Source organism: Lissotriton helveticus, chromosome 1_2, assembly GCF_964261635.1.
Source record: "Lissotriton helveticus chromosome 1_2, aLisHel1.1, whole genome shotgun sequence".
Classification (NCBI taxonomy): domain Eukaryota; kingdom Metazoa; phylum Chordata; class Amphibia; order Caudata; family Salamandridae; genus Lissotriton; species Lissotriton helveticus.
Window position 1 is genome coordinate 193,973,441 of NC_136058.1, and position 8,811 is coordinate 193,982,251.

Consider the following 8,811-nt stretch of genomic DNA (forward strand, 5'->3'; position numbering starts at 1 on the left):
CATCCTTGCTGCACCTCCACAATACAAAAACAACAGAGAAGGTCCACATGTTACATTTGCTACCTTTTATTCCAGAGGCTAGTACAGCCAGATAATAGATGTAGCTCTCAAAGCCCATGCAGCCTTTTAATCCTTTGGACCCACTGGCCTATTATGTTTACTCCCTAGAACGGTGCGTATTGTGCACTGACCCCGAAGAATGGCCACGGATACTACACGTGACATGCTGTTTCCAATCCTTGGATGAGGAATATTCTCCAAGTAAGCCCTCCCCGGTCCATCTCAAACATACGTTCCTCGGCTCCTCAGCCAAAGACAGTCCCTTGAGACCCCTTCTCCTTATGTTTTTCATTGTAGAATTTCAAGGAGCGCGCCCAGGCCCAAGATACGACGGTACAGACGTTGACCGTCAATTGATGTAGGTATCTCCTGCATTCTCTTCTCCATTTTCAGACAGCTCACCACACAGCAATCTAATTTCAGCGTTCGCATTATTTTATAGGCTATCCGCTGTCCTGACGAAGACCCCAACATGAGGCATGAATAACCCTTAAGAGCACATGGGGGTCGAAACGTAGACTATGCCAACCGAAACACACCATAGGATTTAAAGAAAAGAATGTACTTAACCTATGTGTGATGTAATTTGGGAACATTGACAATATCTTGAGTGTAAAGGCGTTTCTGATTTTAACGCGATGTTACTAATGTTACACCACATTTACCCAGTCCCTCACAACCTCTTGCACTTCCCTTCCCTTTTTCACTGAGAGCACTTTAAATGTAATGAATTTACAATGACTTTGAATACTGTTGAATATATGAGATCCAATATCTTGGACAAACCACAGAAACAATCGATTGCAGAAATAAATGCTATTTGAATTTGAACATTGTACATTTCATCTTTTAAATTGTTTAGTTATATTTAGCAACATATAAATGTGTGGTGTTTGTCTGTATGGAGCAATACAGAATAACCTGTAAATTAATTGATTTCTAACTCGGACCACTTCTTTTTTGTACTGGCCTTTTATCCTCAGTGTCTGCTTCACCGCTCCCTGTCATCGCCGATGCTTTGCGCTCAGGCTGCTTAAGGAAATGCATAGCGTCCTTTGGTGTCGTAAAAATGTTTGGTTTGCTGCCATGTTGTATCTTCAGCTGTGCCGGGTAGAGCATCGCGTATTGGATTTCAAGTGCCTGTAACTTCTTTTTAACCGGTTGAAATTCCCACCTGGCTTGTTGTACAGCAGCTGTGAAATCTTGAAAGAGCTGGACTTCTGTGCCCTGATATTTTGCGGTTCCCTTTTCTCTCGCTAGCCGGAGCGCCACATCCTGATCCCTGTAATTAAGGAGCCTGGCTATTATCGGGCGCGGAGGAGCCCCCGGGCGCGGCGCAAGAGATCTATGTGCTTGCTCTACCACCAGCAAGTTGGAAAAGTTTTCGGCACCAAACAACGCCTTCAACATGTCTTCCACGTACAGCTCCATCTTCACGATATTAGTAGACTCTGGAACCCCAAGAATGGGCAGATTATTGCTCCGAGACCTGGGTTCCAAGTCTTCATTCTTTGCGTTAATCACTGCGAGTAGCTTTTCCATCTGCGCACATGATTTTACAATGCCCTCCACCCTGACCTCCGAGTTAGAGATGCGCTGTTCAGCTTCAGTGAGGCGCGCCGCATGCTTGTCCAGTTTGGACGCCATATTGTCCATGCGCAGATTGAGCGTATCCATTTTGCCATCAATGGTATGCAAACTCTGCAGCATCGCCAGCATCATCCGCTCAAGCTTACTGGTGCCAGCGACCTCCATATCAGTCTCAGTGTCCGACATGACCTTAGGGGTGGTCTTCCTGAGGCGTTTTGAGTCAAATGACAACATGGGCTGTACCTGCTTATCAGGCTTACCCATTTGTAGAGTGAGATATGGTGCAGTGGACAGATGGGAGCCAAAATACAGGTCAGACGCCAAGACAAAATCCTTCCCAAAGCATACGCTGGTGCAGGAGTGTAATATGGAGCGACGCTATCTGCAGCAAAAAAAACAGGCAAGAGGGACCGATCCACCATGCAGGACAATATATGGTGTTGCTATCACAGCTGATTAATGCATTAGCAGGCCAGTACGCAGTCCAACCTCTGGGCCACACGACATGTGCACACTGTAGGGGAGTAGGAGATACTACACCTGGGGCCTACCGGTACTTGGTCGCACACACAAACAACTGACACCACACACTTGGGATACTGTATTGGACCGGAAGCCATGAGCAACCTCCGTCCTTTTATTTATAGTCTACTGGCCACGCCTGGCCAGAAGGTGATACAAATTGTGGAAGTGTTTCCGGGTCTCGGCCGAGACCCGCGAAACACTAGAGCGTCGCATCCCTTCCCAACTTGGTATTTGTTTTTCTTTTCTTTACAACAGTCTTGGTAAGTCAACATGCAAAGTCCGCCAGCATCCGGCTGGGTCTGGGGTTCGGTCGAAGCTTGTGAAAGCTTCGCTCCCTGGTGAGCACAGGTTCAAGTTCTCTTCTCATTGGAGATTGCAATGTGTTGGCAATATCACCATTCTCAACGGATTCACCACCATTGTCGGATTGGCCAGCCATTCCAGTGGCGGGCCCATCACCGGTTTCTGTGGTTTCATGTGCGGATGGAATGCGCTTAAACCATGATACATTTCTGGTGATTTCTTCCCCATTCTTTTGTGCTGTTACAGCAGTGCCTTTGGTCGCTTTGATTATCCACGGTTCAACTTCGTATGGAGTACGGAACTTTCCTCCCGGTCTGCGTGTTCGTACCAACACCGCGTCTCCTGGGATTAAGACCTTGTCTCGCGCTCGCCTCTTGTGGCTTGCCCTCTCATTCGTTTTTCTCCTCTCTTGGGTGGCAGCCGGTGCATATGGTACAGGCATCCAGTTCTCTGCTGTTGGTAACAGGTCATGCCGGGGTCCTGCAAACATCAACGACCATGGGGATCTTTGAGTGGTACTGTGGGGAGTGCTTCTGTACTCCCTCAGAAAGAGTTGCAGTGCTGTCTCTGGATCTGTCCCTTCTACCATTGCGATCCTCAGGGTTTTATTGACAGTCCTCATAAATCTCTCCGCCTCTCCATTGGCTTGGGGCCATTGGGGCGTGATTCGTTGGTGTTTTACCCCCAAGCTGTGCAGGAATTCTTTGAATTAGTTTCCCTGAAACGGGGGCCCATTGTCCGTTTTAACCACCTGGGGGATACCAAACATCGCGAATATTTTGCTGAGGATCGGCTGGACATTTGCGAAACTGGTGGATGGTGCAACCTCAACCACTGGGTATTTCGTGTAACTGTCTACCAGTACTACAGTCACTCTCCCGTCGGGAAAACTACCAAAGTCCAAGCTGACCCAGGTCCAGGGTGCTGGAGATGGTTCTTCCGTGATGATGGAGGCAGGAGTATCCGGCAGACTAGTCAACTGGCAGGCTCGGCAGTTCTTTACAACCATGTCCACTTTTTCATCCATGTGAGGAAACCACACCTTTTCCTTCATTCTGGCTTTCATCCTCCTCGTGCCTTGGTGTCCCTCATGAGCCAGTGAGGTTGCATGATCTTGGAGAGTGTTCGGAATCACTACTCGCTACCCTTGAAGTATGAGCCCATTGTTCGCTCTACTAAGTTCATTGTGTATCCTCCAGAACTGAGACAGGCGAGTGCGGTCTGCTTCATCCCAGTTACTCACATTACGCAGGAAGTTTTCCCAGGATCCGGTATCTATCGCTGTCTTGACTCTCGTTATGACGGCGTCATTGTCATACTGAGCTACAATATCTTCTGATGCTAATGCTTGGGGACATGACAGTTGGGACACCATGTCTACGAATTCTTCGGTCCGTAATTCTTGATCTTGAGCCTCACTTATTTCCACCTGAGGATGTCGTGACAGAAAGTCCGCCGGGTTCTTTGCTCCCGGTCTGTAGACCAGATCCATTTGATAGTGTTGGACCTGAATGGCCCATCTTTCAATCCGCGGCGGCGGGTGTGGGGCTGTACCTTTGAACAAAGGTACTAGCGGCTGTTGATCTGTGACCATCCTGAAGGGTTGTCCGGTAATATATAGGTGGAAATGATTGCAGGCCCATTTCACTGCCAAAGCCTCTCTCTCAATCTGCGAATACCTTGCCTCCGTCGCTGTGAGTGCCTTGCTTGCAAACGCCAGGGGAACCCACACTCCAGGCTCCGATTCTTGTGTTAGCAGTGCACCTAAACCAACAGGACTGGCGTCCACTAATACTTCTGTCTGTCTTGACGTATCAAAATATGCCATCGTTGTGCTGTCAAGCACTGCTGCTTTTACTTTGTCAAACGCCTCAGCTTCTGTCCGGGACCACCTCCATGGGTTTTCCTTTTTTGTCAAGTTCCGCAGCGGTTCGGCTATGGTGGCAAGCTGCGGGATGAACCGGGCACAGTATTGCGCCATGCCCATAAAACTTCTCACCTCTGATGCGGTGGTCGGGGCTGGAGCGCACTTGATGGCAGTTGACTTCCGAGGATCTACCTTGACTCCCTCCGAGTCGAAGACGTATCCAAAGAACTCTATGGACTGTTTGAAAAACTGACATTTCTCCTTGTGCAGCGTGACTCCAAATTCGTCCAGCCTTCGGAGCGTGGCCTTTAGCCTCCTGTGGTGTTCTTCGCTGGTCTTGGCATGGATGAGTATGTCATCGCTGACATTTAATACCCCACTTAATCCAGACAGGATCTCTTTGATAGTGTTTTGAAAAATTTCGGCCGCAGATGTGATGCCAAAATTGAGTCTTTTATACCTTCTCAGCCCTAAGTGCGTTGAAAACGTTGTGATGTACCTGCTCTCTTCCACTAATTTTAATTGATGGTAGCCGGCATTTAAGTCTAATTTGGAGAACCATTGTGCTCCGTTCAGGTCCGTTAGTATGTCATCCACTGTGGGCGTGAGATGCCTCTCCCTCTTGATTGCCTTATTGTCGATGCATATTCGAATCTTGCCAGGCTGTCGGGGTTTCTCAGCAATCACCATCGGCGATACCCACGGTGTCGGTCCCGTTACCTTCTCTATCACCCCTTGTTCCTCCAGTTTGACCAATTCTTGTTCGACCGCCGACCGAAGATGGAACGGTTTTCTCCGATGTCTCGGAGCTATCGGTTGTATTGCCTTGTCAATGTGTAGCTTGACTGGTGGCCTCTTGATGGTTCCTAGACCTTGAAATAGTGATGGGAACATTTGAAGCATTTCCTCCGTGTGTAGCGCTTTGACCACATTTGCGAAGGCAATTAGCTTGAGGTCCTCCGCCGTGTGACTGCCGACCAGCAAGTCTGCCTCTTTGTCAATCACATGAAACGTGGTCGTTAGCTCTTGACCTTCTGCTTTCACTTGCACCGTCATCTTCCCTCTCAGGGGTAATGGCGTCTTGCTGCCATATGTGAGAATGCGAGCCTTCGATGGCACCAGCTGAGGTCTTGGTCGTAACGCCTTGTAATGCTGAATGCCCATCACATTGATCGTGGCTCCAGTGTCTATTACTCCTGTCGCTGTTGATCCATCGATTTGGATCTGACACTTCGGCTGCGGTCTTCGCCGCCTTTTGAGTTCACTTACGAAGGAAACATAATAGCACTCTTCCTCATCTTCCGTCGATGAGTCATCCAGCCGCTGTGGGAAGCGGGATGGTGTTCTACTTCCTCTCGACGGGTGAGCATCCCGTGTGTCCTCTAGGGCCAGCTGCCTGACTGCTTTGGTTGGTGCTTTTCTCCCTGCTGTCCCCTGTCCTCGGAAATTTCCTCTTGCACCACCCCTGCATACACTGGCAAAATGATTAAGTCCTCCACATTTGGCACACGTCTTGCCACGTGCAGGGCAGCCATCTTGGTTGTGTTCTTCATACCCGCAGGATCCACATTGCACGCGCCACTGTGTCCTGGTCGGCCGTCTTCCTCGTCCTCCGCAGCTACTGCTCCGCACGGCATCCACCCTCTCTGTCTTCACTGTCACTTCAGTGCTTGCTGACGGATTGATGGCTGATTCCATCGCTGTGGCTCGTGCATCTGACAACTCATGTGACCTGGCTAGCATCAGTATTTCATCCAATGTTATGCGGGGCTGTCTCAAAATCAGTGTTCTTAAATGTTTGTTCTTGCACCCCTGAATTAGCTGCGCTGTTACCTCCTTTTCTTGATCATCGTCCGGACATGTGCTTATCAGCTCCCTCAGCCGTGCATGTAAAGCATCCATCGTTTCTCCTTCCCTTTGCCAGGATTGTCTGAATTTGAACCTTTCATAATGGGGGTTCAGCTGCGGGTCAAAGTGTGCATTTAGCGCTTGTACAGCGGCGTTATAGTCTGTTGCCACTCCGGTGTTCGGCAGATGTAAGAACAACTTGTAGAGCTCATCCCCACCAAAGTGTAGTAGCAGGGATCTTTTCACCTCATTGTCCTTTTCCCTTGTTGCTGTGAAGTAGTTATTTAATCGACTCAGCCACACTGCCCACCGCGGCGCCGCTGTGCCTGGGTCAGCCAGCGCACTAAATGGAGGGATTGGATTGATCTGGGAGTGTGGCGACTGTTGGACCATTGTGCCCACTACTTGTTGTCCTGCCAGCCCTGCCCCTTGCGTTGGGGCTGCTGCCTGTTGGGCCCCTCCTGTAGCTGCAGCGTCTTGTACAACCGACATTGCTGTGACTGCTTGGGCTAGTTTCTACACTTCACGTGTTTGAGCTCGTGCGTGATGTCTGACTGTTTTGGTGACGTAGCAACCACTTCCTCTTGACTCTACTCGTTTGGTTTTGCCTTCATATATGCCACATGGAATATATTAACTGTGCATCAATTAGAGTCCTCCCCTTTTCTATTTTCATTCCATATACGATGGCCTCGTCCTTATCGCCGGCTCTCCAACTTCACCTGGCGGTCACTGGGATTCTCAGTGTTCTCCCGCCGACTACGCCTCCCATCCGAAGAGACTGAGGCTTCTTCGCGCGTCTCCGACGCTGGGGCAGGCCTCTGGTCTACTGCGCATGCGCGCACTGCTCCAGGCGGCAGCCGGGCCTTCGCGCCGCACAACCGAAGGTAGCCGCGTCCCCACCGCAGAGACGCCTCCTTTCGCCGGTCATCACGCAGCTCCACTCACGCTGCTTACCGGTGCGAGGCCTAACAGCGGCACCTTCTTCTTCGGCCTCTTCACCACCACGACGGACCGCACACGGATCCGGGGCCACGCCGTCACCGCCGACGACAGGAACGTCCTACTCCACAGCTAGGGTCACCACCTTCGTCGCCAGTGTAGGGGAGTAGGAGATACTACACCTGGGGCCTACAGGTACGTGGTCGCACACACAAACAACTGACACCACACACTTGGAATACTGTATTGGACCGGAAGCCACGAGCAACCTCCGTCCTTTTATTTATAGGCTTCTGGCCACGCCTGGCCAGAAGGTGATACAAATTGTGGGAGTGTTTCCGGGTCTCGGCCGAGACCCGCGAAACACTAGAGCGTCACACACACCACAGACCTGTACAGTGGGGACGTCCTCAGCGACAAAATGGCGGCCGCCACCTCCACATTTCAAACAGGGCACTAAATCAAATTGCCGCAATAGACAGCACTGAGCCCAAGCCTCAGAATGAAAAAAGCGCCTTCCACATACCAGCCGCTCCAGAAGCAAGAAAAGGGGACGTCAGCAGCTCCAGGCTCCACTCCGCGGTCCGAGGCATAAAATGGTGGGCTCTCAGCAGCGTCGTAGATCTGACACTCCAACAGCCCCGGCTGGCGCACCACTCCCGACCGCCTCCTCCCGTCAGCCGGGCACGCGAGGAGGAATACAGGGGGGAGCGGCGCCGATAATAGGCCGCGCAGCAGCTCAGCACCTAGCGCCGACCACAGCCGCAGGAGACTCCAACCCCAGGGCCGGGCCGCCGCGCACTCACCCAAGGCGCCGGGGCCGCCACTGACACGCCGAAGCCTCTCTCCGCACTTCACCTCAGGATTTCCCAAGACAGCAGGATCCTACGCTTATCCCAGTCAGCCACACCACAAGGCAAAGGTAAGCGTTTCGCTGTCAGCCAGATAACACGAGCCACTGGGTCATTGAAGTGGGCCCATGACTCATGCCGCCATTATCGAGTGTAGCAGAAGCGCAGGCCCGGATCCCATAATGTCACAAACTGCGCGAAGAGTGCACCAATTTCAGCAATCACCACATCAAAGGAATGCTCATAGTCAGGCGATGCGAATACACCATGGCAGACTGCAGGATGCTTCCGAAGGAGGCTGGATTATGAAAGGATTTCTACCCTGACCAGCAGAGCTGCACTAGTGTGCGGTCATCTCGCTCCGGGCTCTCTAGCGCCCCCCCTAAGATGTTTATACTTATTTATTGTCACCAAGATTTAAATTTAATAACATGTCAGTATTCAAAAAGTACACAATTAAACAACTCAATGTATTAAACCGTTAACAAAACATGTATTTTGTACAATGTGTGCATCATATAATCATATTTGCATTAACCATCATATTAATAGACATCCTCATCCTGGGTGTTACATGGAGGTTTCGCATATGTCTCTATCCAGTGCTTAATTTGAGCATGTAGTTGCTAGGAGGGGGCACCAGCACTTATTTTTCCACATCGTTTATTTACAGAGCGCAAGAGAGGGAAATTACACAGATCGGAAAGACGGAGGGAGAGAAAGATGGCAAAACCGCCACAAAAGGAGAAAACAGGAACCTACAGGAGTCAAGTGGATTAAATAGATATGAGGTGATTTTTAAACTGCAAGCCTTAGTATTCCACA